Here is a 22,673-nt window from a genome sequence, read left to right on the forward strand (position 1 = left end):
AGCCAGGATCTCAAGGCTGCCATGGAAATAGTGGATTTGTTGTCATCTTCCAAATTTCTGTAGGCTTTGGCAGATTCCTGGCAGATTGAATCGTGGGAAAAGTTCCTATGAACCTTTTCCTAGTCCTCTGGATAATCCTGACAATAGGCCCTCAATATGGTTTTTAAAGTTTGGTGTTATCTTTCTAACGCTCCCTGCAATTCTGGATGATACGCAGTGAATTAAAATTGCTCTACTCTTTTTTAAATATAAATTTTGAGTACCCGATTCTTTTTTTCCCAATTAAGCGGCAACTTAGCGTAACCAATTCACCTACCCTGCACATCTTTTTGGGTTGTGGGGTGAGACCAATGCAGATACGGGATGGAACTCAGGTCGTCGGCGCCGTGAGGCAGCAGTGCTAACCACTGCCCCAGTTTGCCGCCCCTTAATTGCTCTACTTCTAAGCTTTCCATAACTTCCCTGAATAACTCTGACATAGAATTGGATTCTTGGTCTGACTGGATTTCTTTTGGTAGTCCATATCTAGTAAAATAATTAACTTAACTCCCCTACAACCCTCTTAGCTGTAATATTTTGCAATCGAATCGCCTCCAGAAATTGAGGAGACACATCCATTATCATCAACAAATACCAATTCTTGCTTTTCATTTCAGGAAGGGGTCCTATGCAATCAATTAGAACCATGGTAAAATGTTCCTCAAATGCTGGAATGGGTTTTAAAGATGCTGGTTTGATTATTTCTTAAGGTTTTTCCTGTTGCCTGACATGTGTGACATGTATGACAATATTCAACGACATCCTTATGCAGTCCAGGCCATTAAAAATGTTTTTCCATTTTTGCTTGAAATTTCCTTGCAACTAATTGACTCCCTACTAGAACCTCATGCACTATCCTCTACGCTTTGTTTCAATAACCCACCGGTAATACCACTTGATGAATCTGCCCATTTACATCTGCCTGAATATGTAAAGGACTCTGCTTCCTCATTAATACATTTTTTCCAATCTACACTTAGATTCTATTTCTGTATATACTTTCTGATACAACTGCTTTATCTCTGAATCCTTCTGTTGCAATCAGACCAACTTTCCTGAACTAAATATATCCACTTCACCCTCTATCTGCTCTTGTTCTTTATCAATCATCTGGTCAAAGATTTATTTGATAACTGAACTTCAGCCTCCATATCTGTACTCCTCAAGTTCTCTTCTCCCTATCTCAACCTGTGGCTTTGTGATCTTGTGGGATCCACCAACCAAGATGACAGGGAAATTTTGGCCTATCTGTTTTTTTCTTGAGGTTTGATACTATCTTCAACTTGGATATTTTCATATTCTTTAGAATATATTCTGTGTATTTTGAAATAACCTCTTAAATGTATTCCACTGCATCTCTATTGACCTATACGCTTGCCAATTCACTTCAGCCAGTTCTCAAATCATCTCCCCGTAATTGTCCTTATTTAAGTATAAAAGCATAGGATGGGAATTCTTCTCCATCCAGCGACGTCGGAATCGCGAAATGCAATTTGGGCAGAGAAGCGCGCGTCAGCCAAAAATCGAGGCTGTTGCCGGTGCCCAATGGAATGCCGTGCTCCGGCGCCTCGACAGCGATGTGCATACATACCACACTGCACACCTGTACGGGCATGCAAATTGTACAGTCGAGGCCATTAGCATATCCTTAATGGGCCTGATCCGGTATTCTCCGGCCTCCCGTGAATATTTGTTTTGGGGGAGGACTGTACGAGGCCACCAAAGGCTCGAATGGAGCCAAAAATATGACTTAAAGGGAATGTGTTGAACTTATGATCGGGCTGTTTTGAGGACTTGCTGCTGCAGCCAGCATACTGCCCATCCGCCCGCCTTAAGGTTATTCAGCGACTTGGCAATGTATTTTCCAAGGGATGGTAACATATTTACCACTTTTGGGGAGCTGTCATAGAAATTTGGAGTAATTGTTTGTGTTTCAACAAAAATCTGTCTGTCTTCTGATATAAAGTACTTTCCCCTTTAAATAAAGGTATCTTTCTTTTTAATTTTTACATTAACATTTATAGTTGTCTTATCATTATTGTTTCTTATTATTGTAATACAATATTCAATAAATTTGTTTGAACACATTTCAGGTCATAATTACTGATTCCTGTTATGTTCAGATTAGAGCTTTGAACGGAAGTGAGACTCTGAAAGGGACTCTCATGACTCTTTACAAAGGCCGAGGTCTGCGAGCAGGGGGAAGGCCTAGATCTGGGGGTGGGATGTCTAGGTCTGAGGACTGGTGTTGAAGGTCAACTGTTGAGACTCCTGGTGGTGACTGAGGGTGAATGTGATCAGAGGGGGTGGTGAGGGTAACAGGAGGCAGATTGAACTGATAGGTAGGGAGGGTGAGGCTGCAACGGTATCGCTAGAAGGGACGGCGAGGGTGAACATGGAGATAAACATCAACACAGGGGAAGGAAGAGGTTGGGGAATACTCAGTTGGAATACTCAGTTGGACAACAGAGAGAGAACCCCATCAGGCAGCATTAGAAAAGTTCAGTGGGATGAAGGATGAAGGCTCTGCTTGCACAAGTCTCTGAGAGTTCCTGCCAGACACACACTTCTCCCTCCAGAATCAATCGTGGCCCAGCTGCATACAGCTGAATCACCAGTGGGGAGGTCAGGGATTAGGTGAAGCTGAAAGAGAAAGACAATATTCAGCAAAAGTGAATATATTTGTGGATTATAAAGTTGCCGCGGAGTTCAGTAATCATCCTCTGGAGGGCCAAGGTCTAGAGGGGGGCTGGATTCCTTTGGCTGTCCTTCTGTGGGTTAGCTGCTCCTTCTGCAGTGACAGTATTGAGGGGGTCACAGGCAAAGGGTATTTGGAGAGCACGAACAACCCCTGGAATCACTAAGTTGGTAACCAAGGGGTTCCAGATGCTGCTCCACCTGCCTTTGGGTGCTCAATGATCCCAGCCTGACTCCTTGAGGGGAAGGAGCATCTGAAGGTAGGTCGAGGCGCCTCGTATCCTTTTTGTATTGCAACTGCAGGAATTCATCCATGTGCAGGTCTGCGCGCTTCCTCAAGAGAAACCAGACACTCTGCTACATCAGGATCTCATTGGCATCTGACATCTTCCCCATGGAGACCTCCATGTGCCAAATGTGGGCACCACTTCATCATTGATCAGGCGGATGGACTCTTTGCATGCTGTCCGCTGAGGAACTCCAACAGCTCTGCCTGATGTTGCTCAGGACTTTGCTGACTCTCCATCATGTTTTGGGAGGTCAATTCAAGAGGATTGTGACCTGACTCAGACCTCACAGATACCTCCTCCTCAGCAGCCCCCTGAGAACCGAGGAGCTCAGCTGAAGCTGCCTCCACCTGCTTCAGACATATGTCCATACGGTGATCACCAGATTGTGAGACACTTCTGAAGCTCACACTGATTCCCACCGAGATATGTGTTTCTCAGTTGCTGGAACGTGCAAGTGACCACAGTGATGTCTATAACGGTGTTTAGTTCTCCGCTTCTGGGTCATCTCTGCCTGGGGCTGAAGCTGCAGTTGAAACCTGATGAATTCCTACACCTCCTCAAGCCTGGTATCTTCCTCGAAGCACCTGTAAGGAGAGTGAAAGTGACAGTACCAGCTGCCTTCAACGTGCTGGTACCTTTGACCCTCATGTTTACATTGAATGAATGAATCCTTGCTAGGTGAAAGGCCAAGTCCGAGCTCCCACCACCATTGACTCGGTCCTACTCCGCTCCTGTGAACTCAGACACAATCTCCTCGAACTTTGTGAAAAACCTGAGAAATTGACATCCCAGACCCATCACAACCCCCATCTGCCCGCACTCCATAAAACCAGCCACCTTCACATAGTCTCTTGGGTTGTGTCGGATCTTTTCTTCCTCAAAGAGAGCGGAGTGTTTGATAGCAATTGAGTAGTGGAAATGGATTCATTTATCATTCCTGCCTGATGTGTTGGGTACTCTGCTACACAGACGAACCAACATGGTTGCAAATGGTACAACTCAGTTTTATTACTAACATATATTTACAGTGGTAAACTGGTTACTGAGTTTCAATTATAACCCTTGAATCTGTGGACCTATTCCTAATACTATCTTTGAGTGGCACTCAGCACATGGTGGATGTCTGAATGGCTTGCAGTGAGCTCTGTGCCCTGAGCTGTCTCCTGCTGGAATCAGCCGGAAGTGTTGTGTTCCCTGTTTTGTAGTGTGTATGCTCTTGCCTGTGATTGGCTGTGGTGTTGTGTGTGTTGATTGGTCCATTGATCTGTCTATCAGTGTGTATGTATGTTTGTACCATGATGTTTACCTGAATATCATGACATCCCCCCTTTTTTACAAGAACATGTGCCTATGTGGTTATAAATAGAGAAGTGTACTGAGTGCAGCTGGATGTGTGTGTGCAATATCTACAGCATGCACATGGGGCTAAACTATATACAAGGTGCGATGTTGGGTGCGACGTAGCAATGAGGTTGTACCAGAAACAGAACTGGGAAATGTTGAACGACAATACAAACTCCTGTAACGACAAGGAAGAACAGAAACATATTAACACAGTGGTATTACGAGTTCAATGTACAAACAGGCTCATAAGTCCAGTCTAGTAGGTGGGTGACGAATTCGGGTTGACCGTAAGGGTGGCACACCATTCATCACCCGGATTGACAGTGTTCACTTGCAACGGCTGGTGGGTCCTGGCTGGAGACATCCGGATCCCATCAATGACTGCAACACGGAAGACGTCCCGGTCGTCTGTGTCACTGGTCTGGATATCGTCTGGGCACGACTCGTAGTAAGGAGGCTGAATGGTGTGCACATCCCTGCGAGGTTGTCAGAATTGGGGAACATTGGCAGGTTGAGCAGCTCGACAGCAGGCAGCGTAGTGGCCCATCTTGCCACAGCGGAGGCATTGTCGGTTTCTTGCCGGACATTGCCGTTTTAAATGTGCGGCTCCGCAGTTGACGCACGTCGTGATGTCATGGCTTTCGTTGCGCCACCGCGCATGCGCAGTTCGGTCTTGCGTCGAGCATGCCTGCGCATCACGTCCCTCTGTGGCGACGTCTTTTTGGGCGCGCACAAACGCGGGAGGCCTCGAAAAGCTCGCAAAATGGCCGTCCTCATCCGGGCCGCGGGCCGGGAGGAAATCGATCGCCTGGACCCGTTCGGCCTCGTAGGACGCCTGCCTCGCCGATCCGGCCGCGTAGGACCCCTGCCGTGCCAATTCGGCCGCTTGAAATTGGGAGTAGCGGCTAGTCACGTTTTCGTGCAGGACACAGGCTTCGATTGCGGAGGTTAGGGTGAGGCCTTTAATTTTCAGGAGCTGCTGGTGTAGGGTGCCCGAGGTGACCCCAAAAACAATCTGGTCGCGAATCATTGAAGCGGAGGTGGTGTCGTAACCGCAGGACTGCGCGAGGATACGGAGGTGCGTAAGGAAGGATTGAAAGGGCTCATCCTTACCCTGCAGGTGCTGCTGGAAGAGATACCTCTCGAAACTCTCGTTGACCTCGACGTTGAAGTGTTGGTCGAGCTTGAGAAGGACCGTCTTGTATTTGGTCTTACCCTCACCTTCTGCGAACACCAGGGAGTTGTAGACATGGATGGCGTGTTGACCTGCCGTGGAGAGGAGGATGGCGATCTTTCTGGTGTCCAAAGCGCTCTCCCTTTCGGTGGCTTCCAGGAAGAACTGGAAGCGCTGTTTGAACAGCTTCCAATTGACGCCGAGGTTTCCAGCGACTTGTAGCAGCTGTGGCGTGCTGACGGTGTCCATGGCGTAGGATGGCAGATTCCAGAGGATTCGTAGGTAGGTCCCACAGTTACCGGGTTCCACTCCTGGTACCATGATGTGTTGGGTGCTCTGCTACATAGACAAACCAACACGGTTGCGAATGGTACAACTCAGTTTTATTACTAACATATATTTACAGTGGAAAACTGATTACTGAGGTTCGATCATAACCCTTGAATCTGTGGACCTATTCCTAATACTATCTTTGAGTGGCACTCAGCACATGGTGGATGTCTGAGTGGCTTGCTGTGAGCTCTGTGCCCTGAGCTGTCTCCTGCTGGAATCAGCCGGAAGTGTCGTGTTCCCTGTTTTGTAGTGTGTATGCTCTTGCCTGTGATTGACTGTGCTATTGTGTGTGTTGATTGGTCCGTTGATCTGTCTATCAGTGTGTATGTATGTTTGTACCATGATGTTTACCTGAATATCATGACATCCCCCCTTTTTTACAAGAACATGTGCCTATGTGGTTATAAATAGAGAAGTGTACTGAGTGCAGCTGAATGTGTGTGTGCAATATCTACAGCATGTACATGGGGCTAAACTATATACAAGGTGCGATGTTGGGTGCGACGTAGCAATGAGGTTGTACCAGAAACAGAACTGGGAAATATTGAACGACAAAACAAACTCCTGTAACGACAAGGAAGAACAGAAACATATTAATCATAGAATTTACAATGTAGAAGGAGGCCATTCGGCCCATCGAGTCCACACTGGCTCTCGGAAAGAGCACCCTACCCAAGGTCAACACCTCCACCCTATCCCCACATCCCAGCAAACCCACCCAACATTAAGGGCAATTTTGGACACTAAGGGCAATTTATCATGGCCAATCCACCTAACCTGCACATCTTTGGACTGTGGGAGGAAACCGGAGCACCCGGAGGAAACCCACGAACACACGGGGAGGACGTGCAGACTCTGCACAGACAGTGACCCAAGCCGGAATCGAACCTGGGACCCTGGAGCTGTGAAGCAATTGTGCTATCCACAATGCTACCGTGCTGCCCCAAATTAACACGGTGGTATTACGAGTTCAATGTACAAACAGGCTCATAAGTCCAGTCTAGTAGGTGGGCGACGAATTCGGGTTGACCGTAAGGGTGGCACACCATTCATCACCCGGATTGACAGTGTTCACTTGCAACGGCTGGTGGGTCCTGGCTGGAGACATCCGGATCCCATCAATGACTGCAACACGGAAGACGTCCCGGTCGTCTGTGTCACTGGTCTGGATATCGTCTGGGCACGACTCGTAGTAAGGAGGCTGAATGGTGTGCACATCCCTGCGAGGTAGTCAGAATTGGGGAACATTGGCAGGTTGAGCAGCTCGACAGCAGGCAGCGTAGTGGCCCATCTTGCCACAGCGGAGGCATTGTCGGTTTCGTGCCGGACATTGCCGTTTTAAATGTGCGGCACCGCAGTTGACGAATGTCGTGACGTCATGGCGTTCGTTGCGCCACCGCGCATGCGCAGTTCGGTCTTGCGTCGAGCACGCCTGCGCATCACGTCTCTCCGTGTCAACGTCTTTTTGGGCGCGCACAAACGCGGGAGGCCTCGAAAAACACGCGAAATGGCCGTCCTCATCCGGTCCGCGGGCCGGGAGGAACTCGATCGCCTGGACCCGTTCGGCCTCGTAGGACGCATGCCTCGCCGATCCGGCCGCGTAGGACCCCTGCCGCGCCAATTCGGCCGCTTGAAATTGGGAGTAGCGGCTAGTCACGTTTTCGTGCAGGACACAGGCTTCGATTGCGGAGGCTAGGGTGAGGCCTTTAATTTTCAGGAGCTGCTGGTGTAGGGTGCCCGAGGTGACCCCAAAAACAATCTGGTCCCGAATCATTGAATCGGAGGTGGTGTTGTAACCGCAGGACTGCGCGAGGATACAGAGGTGCGTAAGGAAGGATTGAAAGGGCTCATCCTTACACTGCAGGCGCTGCTGGAAGAGATACCTCTCGAAACTCTCGTTGACCTCGACGTTGAAGTGTTGGTCGAGCTTGAGAAGGATCGTCTTGTATTTGGTCTTACCCTCACCTTCTGCGAACACCAGGGAGTTGTGACATGGATGGCGTGTTGACCTGCCGTGGAGAGGAGGATGGCGATCTTTCTGGTGTCCGAGGCGCTTTCCTTTTTGTTGACTTCCAGGAAGAGCTGGAAGCGCTGTTTGAACAGCTTCCAATTGACGCCGAGGTTTCCAGCGACTTGTAGCGGCTGCGGCGTGCTGACGGTATCCATGGCGCAGGATGGCAGATTCCAGAGGATTCGTAGGTAGGTCCCACAGTTACCGGGTTCCACTCCTGGTACCATGATGTGTTGGGTGCTCTGCTACACAGACGAACCAACACGGTTGCGAATGGCACAACTCAGTTTTATTACTAACATATATTTACAGTGGTAAACTGGTTGCTGAGGATTGATTATAACCCTTGAATCTGTGGACCTATTCCTAATACTATCTTTGAGTGGCACTCAGCACATGGTGGATGTCTGAATGGCTTGCTGTGAGCTCTGTGCCCTGAGTGTCTCCTGCTGGAATCAGCCAGAAGTGTTGTTTTCCCTGTTTTGTAGTGTGTATGCTCTTGCCTGTGATTGGCTGTGGTGTTGTGTGTGTTGATTGGTCCGTTGATCTGTCCATCAGTGTGTATGTATGTTTGTACCATGATGTTTACCTGAATATCATGACACTACCTTTGTGAGATAGTCTTCTTTTGTGACATGTCATCGTTTGTGAGAATTAGGCATAAAGGTTGTGGATTACTAACCCCCCCCCTTCCAAAGAACACTGAGCACATCCACATGCAACAGAAACGCTCACACAACCTTTAATTTTCTGTATGCACCGAAGCCGGTTCACCCCCTCGGCCTTCCCTCCCTCCGCCTTCCCTCCCTCCTTTCCATGCCGAGTTCCTTGTCTACTGAAGGGTGAAGGAGACACAGTGGTCACTCCATCACAGTGTGGATTTACTGAAGTGAGGCCGTGAGGCGCTACATGCCTTTGACACTGGCAGGTTGACCCTGTCATGTTGGAGTGCTTGTGGTTTATGTGGCCACCTGATAAGACGTGTCCTGAAGTGAATAAGGGCGTTCATTCTCTTCCAGCTCTTTGTTGCCAACCTCTTGTGCACCCCATGGGCACTGGCAGCATCGGCCGCCTGTAGGCATGCAGGGTTGCTTTCCCTGCTTGATCTCTTTACCCTATCAGAGTACATTTTTCTGTATGTTATGACATCCTGGGTGAGTGCCCAGTCAGTTCCAAGCCCACAGATCGCGGAGTCCGGTGGCACAGTGGTTAGCACTGCTGCCTCACAGCACCAAGGATCCGGGTTCAATTCCGGCCCTGGGTGACTGACTGTGTGGAGTTTGAACTTTCTCCCTGAGTCTGCACAGGTTTCCTCCGGGTGCTCCGGAGATGCTCACGTTAGGCGGATTGGCCATGCTAAATTGCCCTTAGCATCCAAAAGATTAGGTGGGGTTACTGGGTTACGGGAATAGGGTGGGGTCTGGCCCTCGGTAGGTGCTCTTTCGGAGGGTCGGTGCAGACTCGATGGGTCGAATGGCCTCCTTCTGCACTGCAAAGATTTTCTGATCCTATGATAAGTGAATTAACGAAGAATTTATGTGTTTTTCTGTGATCTTTAACCCTTGACTGCTCCAATGAGTTCCAGGCACCAGGTTTACAAGTAAAACATAAAAAAACTGTTTATTTATAACAAGAGTAAAAGATGAACATATAATGGAAATAATCAGTCAATGGTCTACTAGCCTAACTATTCCCCAAATTTTCCCCCTCTCTGCTCTTTAAACAGTTACTTAAACAATTACTATCCCAGTTCATTTAAAGAGAATAAAAAAACAGATTGGGCAGGATTCTCTGGTTCCCCAGCCACGGTTTCTCGACGGCGCACTGTTTGCTGGTGGTGGGATTCTGTCTTCCCGCCGCTTGTCAATGGGATTTCCCATTGGAGCCATCCCAGGCTGCCAGGAAGTCCGTTGGAGAGGGTGGGCTCCAACATTGTAATTTTCTCCTTAGAGCTGCACCGACGCCTCCTCCATTATTTCCTTCCTTCTTTCCCTCCATGAAACCCCGTACCCGGGAATATTTAGATGTCAATTGTCCCTTTTTGTAGAGTCAGATATCCAATATCACGCTCACTCCCTCTCATCATTTAGCAAATCTCATCCCAGCCTCTCAGAGTAGAGAAAACATGTCGACGTCTGAAGGTGAAGTCTGAGGAATCTCTCAGTCTCATTGTTACATTTAAAGCTTCAACCCAGCCTTTTGGAGCAGTTTAGTCACCTATCCATTTTACAATCTCAGTTAAAACTAGAAATGGTGACAGGTTTGGGTCTGGAAACAAATTTGTGAAACCTTAATCTCTCACCTGTTCCAATTCAGCCCAATTTGTCACAAAATTCCTTCTATACAGTAATAGGTACGCAGTGAAATTCAGAGTGTAATATGAACTCTGAGTGAAGAATGAAGTGAGTGGGAGAAAGAGAGTGAGAAAGGAGATAAAAGAACAAAGAAAAATACAACACAGGAACAGGCCCTTCGGCCCTCCAAGCCTGCACCGACCATGCTGCCCATCAAACTGAATCCTTCTACATTTCCGGGGTCCGTATCCCTCTATTCCCATCCTATTCATGTATTTGTCAAGATGCCCCTTAAATGTCACTATCATCCCTGCTTCCACCACCTCCTCCGACAGCGAGTTCCAGGCTCCCACTACCCTCTGTGTAAAAAACGTCCCTCGCACATCTCCTCTAAACTTTGGCCCTCGCAGCTTAAACCTATGTCCCCTAGTAATTGGCTCTTCCACCCTGGGAAAAAGCTTCTGACTGTCCACTCTGTGCAGGGCAGAGTATTCTCACCCTGCCAATGCAATATTGTGGCACAGGAATGGGATTCTCCGGTTCCTCCTGTCACGTGTTTCTCGGCCGCGCGCTGTTCCCTGTCGACGGGATTCTATCCACCCACAGCTTGCCAATGGGATTTCCAATTGAAACCACCCCGTGCTGCCAGAAAATCCATTGGCAGCACATTCCCACTGTGAAAAGTGAATCTTAACAACCGGAGAATTACGACCCTGCTCCTTTCAGACCATGGGCGGGATTGTGCGGGAAACGGCGGGGTGGGCAACACCGGCTGGAAGGAGTGGCATGAACCACTTCGGCGTCGGGCCATCCCAAATGTGCGGAATCCTCCACACCTTCAGGGGCTAGGCCGGCGCCAGAGTGGTTTGCGCCGTGCCGGCCGGCGCGTGTTGGCGCATGCACGGGAGTGCCAGCGTGTGCTGGCGTCATCCTCGCGCATGCGCAGAGGGGGTTCATCTCCGCGTCGGCCATCGCGGACTGTTACAGCATTCGACGGGGAGGAATAGAGTGCCCCCACGGCACAGGCCTGCCCGTGGATTGGTGGGCCCCGATCGCGGGCCAGGCCACCGTGGGGGCACCCCTCGGGGCCAGATCCTCCTGCGCCCCCCGGAGGCCGTCCTCGGAGCCAGGTCCCGCCGGTAAGTACCTACTCTAATTTACGCCGGCGAGACCGGCTGAAAACGGGCTGCCATGCGGCCCATCGCGGGCTTAAGAATCACGGGGGGGGGGGGCTTCCCGACCAGCGCGATTACCACCCCCACCAAAACCCGGTCGCCAGAGAATTTGGCAGCCGGCAGGGGTGGGATTGACACCGCCCCCCCCCCCCCCCCCACCTCCCCCCCACGGCGATTCTCCGACCTGGCGGGGGGTCGGAGAATCCCGCCCCATTTCTTTAACTTGTTTACATGTGGGTGTCTCTGGCTGGGTCAGTATTTATTGCCCATCCTTAATTGCTCCTGAACTGAGTGGCTTGCTGCAGAGTGCATTTAAGAGTCAATCACATTGCTGTGGATTTGGAATCACATGTAGACCAGACCAGGTAAGGAAAGCAATGATCCTTCCCGAAAGGTTATTAATAATAAAAATCTTTATTATTGTCACAAGAAAGCTTACATTAACACTGCAATGAAGTTACTGTGAAAAGCCCCTGGTCGCCACATTCCGGTGCCTGTTCGGGTACACTGAGGGAGAATTCAGAATGTCCAAATTACCGAACAGCACGTCTTTCGGACTTGTGGGAGGAAACCGGAGCACCCGGAGAAAACCCGCGCAGACACAGGGGGAACGTGCAGACTCCACACATACAGTGACCCAAGCCGGGAATCGAACCTGGAACCCTGGAGCTGTGAAGCAACAATGCTAACCACTGTGCCAGATGGGGGGTTATGACAATCTACAGTGTTTTTATACTCATCATTGGACTGTAAAATCCAGATTTTTCTTGAATTCAAATTCCACCATCTGCCATGGACTTGAACCTGAGTCCCCAGAGAATTATCCTGGGTGGCTGGATTACTCATCCAGTGACAATACGATGATACCACTGTCTCCCCACAAGGAGCATAGGAGCTGAAGTAGTCCATTTGGCCTATCGAGTCTGCTCTGTCATGACTGATCCGATAATCGTCCTCCACTTTCCCATATTCTCCACAATCCTCAATCCCCTTACTGATTAAAAATCTGTCTGTCTCAGCCTTGAACATACTTAACGATCCAGCCTCGACAGCTTTCTGTGGTAAATAATTTCACAGACTCTTTACCCTCTGGGATAAGAAATTCCTCCTCATCTCTGTCTCAAATGGGCGACCACTTATTCTGAGATTATTACCTGTGGTCCCAGACTCTCTTCCAAGAGGAAACATCCTCTCAGCAGCTACCCTATCAAACCCCCCTGAGAATCCTAAACATCTCAATAACGCTGCCACTCATTCTTCCAAGCTCCCGTGAATTGTTGCAAGGTGGTGGCGGAGTGTAATGACTCTCTGCAAGCTCTCTCTCACAAATCCTCTTCCTACATCTCTTATTCATGTATGGAAAGATCTGTCTGGACTGTACCCAGAACAAACTTTTCACTGCACCTCAGTACACGTGGCAATAAATCCAAACCCAATTAGTACTGGCCCAACCTACTCAAGCTCTCCTCTTCAGAAGGTCCCTCCATACAGGTGGATGAGGGTAAAGCAGTTGATGTGGTGTATATGGATTTCAGTAAAGCGTTTGATAAGGTTCCCCACGGTAGGCTACTGCAGAAAATACAGAGGCATGGGATGCAGGGTGATTTAGCAGTTTGGATCAGAAATTGTCTAGCTGGAAGAAGACAAAGGGCGGTGGTTGATGGGAAATGTTCAGGCTGGAGTCCAGTTACTAGTGGTGTTTTGGGGCTACTGCTGTTTATCATTTTTATAAATGACCTGGAGGAGGGCGTAGAAGGATGGGTGAGTAAATTTGCAGATGACACTAAAGTCGGTGGGGTTGTGGACAGTGCGGAAGGATGTTACAAGTTACAGAGGGACATAGATAAGCTGCAGCGCTGGGCTGAGAGGTGACAAATGGAGTTTAATGCAGAAAAGTGTGAGGGGATTCATTTTGGAAGCAATAACAGGAAGATAGAGTACTGGGCTAATGGTAAGATTCTTGGTAGTGTGGATGAGCAGAGAGATCTCGGTGTACATAGATCCCTGAAAGTTGCCACCCAGGTTGAGAGGGTTGTTAAGAAGGCGTACGGTGTGTTAGCTTTCATTGGTAGAGGGATTGAGTTTCGGAGCCATGAGGTCATGTTGCAGCTGTACAAAACTCTGGTGCGGCCGCATTTGGAGTATTGCGTGCAATTCTGGTCGCCGCATTATAGGAAGGATGTGGAAGCATTGGAAAGGGTGCAGAGGAGATTTACCTGAATGTTGCCTGGTATGGAGGGAAGATCTTATGAGGGAAGGCTGAGGGACTTGAGGCTATTTTCGTTAGAGAGAAGAAGGTTAAGAGGTGCCTTAATTGAGGCATGCAAGATGATCAGAGGATTAGATAGGGTGGACAGTGAGAGCCTTTTTCCTCGAATGGTGATGTCTAGCATGAGGGGACATAGCTTTAAATTGAGGGGAGATAGATATAGGACAGATGTCAGAGGTAGGTTCTTTACTCAGAGAGTAGTAAGGGCGTGGAATGCCCTGCCTGCAACAGTAGTGGACTCGCCAACACTAAGGGCATTCAAATGGTCATTGGATAGACATATGGACGATAAGGGAATAGTGTAGATGGGCTTGAGAGTGGTTTCACAGGTCGGCGCAACATCGAGGGCCGAAGGGCCTGTACTGCGCTGTAATGTGCTATGTTCTATGTTCTGGGACCAATTGCATTTCAGGTGTGGTCTAACTCGTGCCTCGTATAATTTTAGCGGGCTTTTTCCCTAGGTGTGGGATTACAATTATGGACACGTGGGTTTTTAAACACAAAACACTGTTTATTCCACTAATTCAACTTAACATCTTAAATAAACATTGGATCTCTCAACAGCCCTTACTTCAAAGATAACTCAGAAAATATTGCAACAGTAAATAATTCCTTAAAATGTTCCTTCAAACTTCCAAGAGACTTAACACCTTTAAACAAAATCACATCAGGTTAAAGGCTTCACTATTATAAGTTGAAATCACCCAATTCATAGAATTTTCATAGAATTTACAGTGCAGATGGAGGCCATTTGGCCCATCGAGTCTGCACCGGCTCTTGGAAAGAGCACCCTACCCAAGATCAACACCTCCACCCTATCCCCATAACCCAGTAACCCCACCCAACACTAAATGATCCAGAGATAGTCTTTCATGGCAGAGATCCAGTTCACTGCAAACACAGACAATCCCAAAGCTCTTTTCAAACTGCAACTGCAGCTATCTGGAAACACACAGACACACACAAGCTGCTTTTACAAACTGCAAAACTAAACTGCAAAATGGCTGACCTGAGCTCAGCCCCACCCACTCTCTGACATCACTGTTTTCATGATGTGGAGATGCCGGCATTGGACTGGGGTGAGCACAGTACGAAGTCTTACAACACCAGGCTAAAGTCCAACAGGTTTGTTTCGATATCACTAGCTTTCGGAGCGCTGCTCCTTCCTCAGGTGAATGAAGAGGTCTGTTCCAGAAACACATATATAGACAAATTCAAAGATGCCAAACAATGCTTGGAATGCGAGCATTAGCAGGTGATTAAATCTTTACAGATCCAGAGATAGGGTAACCCCAGGTTAAAGAGGTGTGAATTGTACCAAGCCAGGACAGTTGGTAGGATTTCGCAGGCCAGATCACTGTTTTCTTAAAGGTACATTGCTTAAACATCCATGTCTTAAAGGTACTCTCACATGACACATCCTAATTAAGCTAATTGGCCGACAGTTACCTGATTTTTGTTTCCCTCGCTTCTTGAATAAGGGTGTTATTTGGCAGTTTTCCAATTCTCTGGGACTTTTCCAGATTTAAAGATTCTTAGAAGATTTCGACCAGTGCATTCACTATTTCTGTAGCTACTTCCAGGATGCCCCCCATAAAGTCCAGGGGACTTATCAATCTTCCCAATTAGTTTCCCTCATACTTTTCTATAGAGATATTGTACTTATTTCCAATTTACTCCTTGATTTAGTATTTTTGGAACATTATTAGTGTCTTTGGCTGTGAATACTGACATAAAGTATGTATTTACCTCCTCTGCCATTTTATGGTTCCCCAAAAACCATGGCCTGATCTACTTAGCTGGGTGTTGAGCGAGCGCCGGGAAATATTCTGCTATCTAATACTCATCTGGGTAGATCGGGGCCGCAACAGGGGTCACAGAGCCAAGGCCGCAGTTAGCCCCGTTCCTTGCACTGAAGAGCTCTGCTCTCCTCGGTGTGACCCCCGTACCCTCCTGCCCAAGCCTCAACCCCTGGATAAGGGGATCTCCCCCCCCCTCGCTCCGTCCCACACAGGGCACCTCCCAGTCTGATCCCTGAAATGCAAAAAGTGCCAGCTTGGCACACTGGTAGTGCCAGCTGGAAGTATGACCTGGACACCTTGGCAGTGCTGGGCTGGCATCCAGGTGGCACTGCCAAGGTGCTAGGCTGCCACTGCCAAGATGCCCAGGTGGCACCAACAGTTCCATGGTGCCACCCAGTCAGAGGGTAAGCACATGGGAGACCCTCACGAGTACCGTTCTATCTGGTCCCCGTTTGTGGATACTAGCACTGAACAGCGCTCGCCCAAGCTATCTCACTCTAATATGCAGAATTGCCAAAAAGTGACCCTGCCCAAAACGTGCGGGATTCACATCATGATGTCTTGCGAGATTGCGTTAGATCTTGCTTGGCATGAAAAGCTGGGTAAATCCCAGAAGTGGAATCTCCTGGCATATACCGGCTGCACCATGCTAATATACGACCCCCAACAACATGGGCTCTTATCTAATTAAATATTTTTTTGTGCAGTAGCTTATTGTGGCGCACAAAGACTCCGTGAGACGAATAGAGTGAAGTCGATGAGGCTTTATTAAGCGTGTCTGTTCCCCCGCAGCCCGATAGTAAACTGGCCTGCGGGGGAAGGCACCGGCTTCTTATACTTCGCCTTCAGGGCGGAGTATGAGGTCAACGGCCAACCAGGACCCGGGATCTGTCAGCCAATGACATTAGGGCTTCCAGTCCCACATGACCCCCAATACATACTACCACATTCACCCCTTGTCAAAAATGAACCCGGCGGGGTGATGCTTCGTATGGTGGTAAGGGTTTACAGTACTGGTCCTGGGAGGATAGAACAGTTACATAGTAGAACCGTATTGGACAGTATCGTTCTGTTACAACTATTTACAGAGGATATAGGAAAAACAAAATGTTCATTGGACAGTCCATCTTTGTTTTACATCGACGCCACGAGTCGGTCGGGCGGTCTGGTCGTCCGTGTCGATCGCCTCGGCCCCGGCGGTGGTGGTGGTGCTTGTACCAGCGTTGTTGCCTCCGGGAGCCGCACGGTTTCAGCTGTCGGTGCAAAGGGGAGGGGGACTGATCCTCCTGGGAAGGGGGCGGTCGCGGGGTGCGGCGGTGGCAGGAAGGGGGGCGGTTGGGTTGATGGTGCCGGGGGGGTGTGCGTGGTGCCGGCGGGCGCCAGATCCCGCAGGGAGACCGTGTCCTGTCGGCCGTCGGGGTACTCCACGTAGGTGTACTGGGGGTTTGCGTGGAGGAGGTGAACCCTTTCGACCAACGGGTCCGCCTTATGTGCCCGCGCGTGCTTTCGGAGCAGGATGGGTCCTGGGGCCGCCAGCCAGGTCGGCAGCGACGTTCCAGAGGAGGACCTCCTAGGGAAGACAAGGAGATGCTCGTGAGGCGTTTGATTAGTGCTCGTACATAATAACGACCGGATGGAATGGAGAGCGTCCGGGAGGACCTCCTGCCACCGTGAAACTGGGAGATCCCTGGACCGTAGGGCCAGTAGGACGGCCTTCCAGACCGTGCCGTTCTCCCTTTCTACTTGCCCGTTCCGCCGGGTGTTGTAGCTGGTCGTCCTGCTTGAAGCTATGCCCTTGCTGAGCAGGAACTGGCGCAGCTCGTCACTCATGAAAGAGGACCCCCTGTCGCTGTGGACGTATGCGGGGTAACCGAACAGTGTGAATATGCTGTTCAGGGCTTTAATGACTGTGGCTGCGGTCATGTCGGAGCAGGGAATGGCAAAAGGGAAGCGGGAGTATTCGTCCACTACATTAAGGAAATACGCGTTACGGTCGGTGGAGGGGAGGGGCCCTTTGAAATCGAGACTGAGGCGTTCAAAGGGGCGGGAAGCCTTAATCAGGTGCGCTCCATCTGGCCTGAAAAAATGCGGTTTGCATTCTGCGCAGATGTGGCAGTCTCTTGTGACTGTACGGACCTCCTCTAAGGAGTATGGGAGATTGCGGGACTTGATGAAGTGGTAAAACCGAGTGACCCCCGGGTGGCAGAGGTCCTCGTGGAGGGCTTGGAGGCGGTCAATTTGTGCGTTGGCACATGTCCCGCGGGATAGGGCATCAGACGGCTCGTTCAGCTTTCCGGGCCGGTACAAGATCTCATAGTTGAAGGTGGAGAGTTCGATCCTCCACCGCAAGATCTTGTCGTTCTTGATCTTGCCCCGCTGTGCATTATCGAACATGAAGGCTACCGACCGTTGGTCAGTGAGGAGAGTGAATCTCCTGCCGGCCAGGTAATGCCTCCAATGTCGCACAGCTTCCACTATGGCTTGGGCTTCCTTTTCCACTGAGGAGTGGCGGATTTCTGAGGCGTGGAGGGTTCGGGAGAAGAAGGCCACGGGTCTGCCCGCTTGGTTAAGGGTAGCCGCTAGAGCTACGTCAGAGGCGTCGCTCTCGACCTGGAAGGGGAGGGACTCGTCGATGGCGCGCATCGTGGCCTTTGCGATGTCCGCTTTGAGGCGGCTGAAAGCCTGGCAAGCCTCTGTTGACAGCGGGAAAGTCGTGGTCTGTATTAGGGGGCGGGCTTTGTCTGCGTACTGGGGGACCCACTGGGCGTAGTATGAAAAGAACCCCAGGCAGCGTTTCAGGGCTTTTGGGCAGTGCGGGAGGGGAAATTCCATGAGTGCGCGCATACGTTCGGGGTCGGGGCCTATTATCCCATTGCGCACTATGTAGCCCAGAATGGCTAGCCGATCGGTGCTAAAAACGCACTTGTCCTCGTTGTACGTGAGGTTCAAGGCTTTGGCGGTCTGGAGGAATTTTTGGAGGTTGGCGTCGTGGTCCTGCTGATCATGGCCGCAGATGGTTACATTGTCGAGGTACGGGAACGTGGCCCGTAACCCATGTTGATCAACCATTCGGTCCATTTCCCGTTGGAAGACCGAGACGCCGTTTGTGACACCAAAAGGGACCCTTAGGAAGTGGTATAATCGCCCGTCTGCCTCGAAGGCTGTGTACTTGCGGTCACTTGGGCGGATGGGGAGCTGATGGTAGGCGGACTTGAGGTCCACGGTGGAGAAGACTTTATACTGGGCAATCCGATTGACCATGTCGGATATGCGGGGGAGAGGGTACGCGTCTAGTTGTGTGTACCTGTTGATGGTCTGGCTATAGTCAATGACCATCCTTTGTTTCTCCCCTGTCTTCACTACTACCGCCTGCGCTCTCCAGGGACTATTGCTGGCCTGGATTATGCCCTCCTTTAGTAGCCGCTGGACTTCGGAGCGAATGAAGGTCCGGTCCTGGGCGCTGTACCGTCTGCTCCTAGTGGCGACGGGTTTGCAATCCGGGGTGAGGTTCGCAAACAAGGACGGGGGTTGCACCTTGAGGGTGGCGAGGCCGCAGATAGTGAGTGGGGGTATGGGGCCGCCGAATTTAAACGTAAGGCTCTGTAGGTTACATTGAAAATCTAAGCCCAGCAAGGTGGGGGCACAGAGTTGGGGAAGGACGTTAAGTTTGTAGTTTTTGAATTCCCTCCCCTGTACCGTTAGGGTAACTATGCAGAATCCCTGGATCTGTACGGAGTGGGATCCTGCAGCTAGGCAAATCTTTTGTGCGCTGGGGTAGGTAGTTAAGGAACAGCGTCTTACCGTGTCGGGATGTATAAAACTTTCCGTGCTCCCGGAGTCGACTAGGCATGGCGTCTCGTGGCCGTTAATTAGGACCGTTGTCGTCGTCGTCTGGAGAGTCCGGGGCCGAGCCTGATCGAGTGTAACCGAAGCGAGCCGTGGTTGTAGTAGTGGGGTGGGGTCCGTTGTTGCCGTCCAAGATGGCGTCGGGGATGGACAAAATGGCCACCCCCATACCTCGCCCGTAGCTGAGGGGTCACAAGATGGCGTCGGGGATGGACAAAATGGCCACCCCCATACCTCGCCCGTAGCTGAGGGGTCACAAGATGGCGCGGGGGTGGACAAAATGGCCGCCCCCATGCGTCGTACAGGTCGGGGGCGGTCCAAGATGGCGGGGCCCCTCCTCCCCTCGTGGTGGTCGGGACCCAAAATGGCGGCGTCTGCGGGTCGCACATTGAGTGCTGGGGGGTCTGGGGGGCGCTAGGACCGCGCGGAGTTCCTGCGTTGCGAGTGCCCGGGCCGCGGGTGCTAGGACCGCGCGGAGTTCCTTGGCTGCGAGCGCCAGGGCCGCGGGCGCTAGGACCGCGTGGAGCTCCCTCGCCGGGGACAGCGGTGGTCGGGGCCAAGGCCGGTGGGTCAGTACTGCGAGCGCTGGGACCGTGAGGAGCTCCCTCGCCGGGGACGGAGGTGATCGGGGTCCAGGTAAGTTGTATTGCCGGCGGGTCAGGCGTGGGGCGCGGGACGGGGGTGAGGGCCCAGGTCGGCGGCGCTGGCGGGTCAGGCATGGGGCGCGGGACGGGGGTGAGGGCCCAGGTCGGCGGCGGCGGCGGGTCAGGCGTGGGGCGCGGGACGGGGGTGAGGGCCCAGGTCGGCGGCACCGGCGGGTCAGTCGTGGGGCCGCGAGCGCTGGCACCGCGCGGAGCTCCCTCGCCGGGGACAGCGGTGGTCGGGGCCCAGGCCGGCGGGTCAGGCGTGGGGCGCGGGACGGGGGTGAGGGCCCAGGTTGGCGGCTCCGGCGGGTCAGTCGTGGGGCCGCGAGCGCTGGCACCGTGCGGAGCTCCCTCGCCAGGGACAGCGGTGGTCGGGGTCAAGGTAGGTGGCGCCGGCGGGTCAGGCGTGGGGCGCGGGACGGGGGTGAGGGTGGCGTTCGGGATGCGAAAAACCCCCTCCTCTCCGTGGAGAGTGTTGGCCGGCACCCAAATCGGGAGCGCCGGCGGCGGGTCGTACATGGACTGCGGGGAGGGGGGTTGGGGAGCGTAGGCGGCGTGCAGGGCTCCCAGTTCTCCCGGGGCCGCGGTGGTCGGGACCCAAAATGGCGGCGCCTGCGGGTCGCACATGGCGTGCTGGGGGGGTTGGGAGGCATAGACTGCCTGTAGGGCTCCCTGTTGTCCCGGGACGGCGGCGACCACGCGGGATCGGCACACCACCGCATAGTGGCCCTTTTTCCCGCAGCTTTTGCAGATGGCTGCGCGGGCCGGACAGCGTTGTCGGGGGTGCTTCGCCTGGCCGCAGAAATAACAGCGGGCGCCCCCGGTGCGACTCGGCGTTTGGACTGCGCAAGCCTGTGGGGTGTCCGGGGGGGGGGGGTAGGGGGTTTGCCGCGGCGGGTACGTACGGGGCCCAATGGCCTGCCGCACGGTCGGGGCCGTAGGCGCGGGTATTACGCGCGGCTACGTCCAGCGAGGCTGCCAGGGCCCGTGCCTCTGAGAGTCCTAGTGACTCTTTTTCTAGAAGTCTTTGGCGGATTTGGGAGGATTGCATACCTGCAACAAAAGCATCGCGCATTAACATGTCCGTGTGTTCACCGACGGCAGCTGCAGGCTCGTCCCAAAATCAGCAGCGCGGCGTAGAACTCGTCCATCGATTCTCCGGGAGCTTGCCGTCTTGTCGCGAGCTGGTAGCGAGCGTAGATTTGGTTAACTGGGCGAACGTAGAGACTTCTCAGTGCTGTGAAGGCCGTCTGGAAATCGCGGGTGTCTTCAATGAGGGCGAAAATCTCCGTGCTCACCCTCGAGTGCAGGACCTGCGGTTTTTGTTCGCATTCACTGCATGGGGGCTGATCCTCAGGCATTCTGGAATGATCCTGAGCTCCATAGTCCTTTTTAGGCACGCTTAATAAATTGTGGCGCACAAAGACTCCGTGAGACGAATAGAGTGAAGTCGATGAGGCTTTATTAAGCGTGTCTGTTCCCCAGCAGCCCGATAGTAAACTGGCCTGCGGGGGAAGGCACCGGCTTCTTATACTTCGCCTTCAGGGCGGAGTATGAGGTCAACGGCCAACCAGGACCCGGGATCTGTCAGCCAATGACATTAGGGCTTCCAGTCCCACATGACCCCCAATACATACTACCACACTTATCAATTGCATTTTGAAAATCCAAGTATATTACATCTACCATTTTCCCTTTATCCTCGCTCCCCCCCCCCCCCCCCCCCCCCCCCCGTCTCATTCGCTAAGGGGCCTCTATGTTCACTTTGGCCTTTCTTCCTTTTTGTGTATTTTAAAAAACCTATTCCTGTTTGCTTTCATATTACCAGCGAATTTACCCTCAGGGTTTAACTTCACCCTCTTTATTATTTTTTGGTTATCTTTTGTTGGGTTATAAAACGTTCTGAATCCTTTGACTTACCACTGATCTTTGCTACAGCGTATGTTTTTTCTTTCAGTTTAGTACTATCGTAAACTGCCTTGGTTAACTATGGTTAATATCTGCCATTGCTGATGAACCGTCTTTCCTGCAAAACTCCTTTCTCAGTCCACTCCAGCCAAGTCTTCCCTCATTCTTTTGTAATCACCCTTATTTAAGTTTGGCACAGTTATTTCTGACCAAAGTTTCTCACTCTCAAATTGTGTGCGATATTCTACCATGTTATGGTCAGTGTTTGCTTGGGCACCTTTTACTCTGAGATTGTTTACTAAACCTGCCTCATTACACTTTACCAGATGCAAATAGTGTGACCCCTGATTGGATCCACAACGTATTGTTCTCGGAAAATGTCCTTAATATACTGTTTGAATTGTTCCCCAAGACTACCTTTGGCAGTTTCATTTTCCCAATCCACGTGAAGATTAAAGTCACCCATTATTAATGTATAGCATTTTTTACATGCCGTCAGTATCTCCTGATTTATGCTCTATCTTACAGTACAGCTACTATTAGGGGGCCTATAGACCACTCCCACCAGTGACTGCTTCCCCTTGTTATTTCGTCCACCCATATGGATTCTACATTTTCCAATCCAAGATGATTTCTTGCTATTGTACTTATTCCATCTCGTACTAACAAAGCTATCCCACCACACTTTTCTTTCTTCCTGTCTTTATGAAAAATCACATACCCCTGAATGTGTCGTCCCCAGACATTGATAGTCCCACTCCCAGTAAAATCCCAGGAGGTTTTTTTGCCCAGCTACTGAGCTGGAGAAATGAGAGAGTGAGAATAGAAGAGTGAATTCTGTACTTAC

General features: G+C 51.1%; 1 protein-coding gene across 1 annotated transcript in view; it reads right to left on the reverse strand.

Moving 5' to 3' along the window:
* The window catches only part of LOC140390209 (uncharacterized), a 175,624-nt gene that overhangs the window by 152,793 nt on the left and 158 nt on the right, over positions 1–22,673 (reverse strand). The gene's annotated exons all lie outside the window — the stretch shown is intronic.

The sequence above is a fragment of the Scyliorhinus torazame genome, chromosome 14 (genome assembly GCF_047496885.1).
Source record: "Scyliorhinus torazame isolate Kashiwa2021f chromosome 14, sScyTor2.1, whole genome shotgun sequence".
NCBI lineage: Eukaryota > Metazoa > Chordata > Chondrichthyes > Carcharhiniformes > Scyliorhinidae > Scyliorhinus > Scyliorhinus torazame.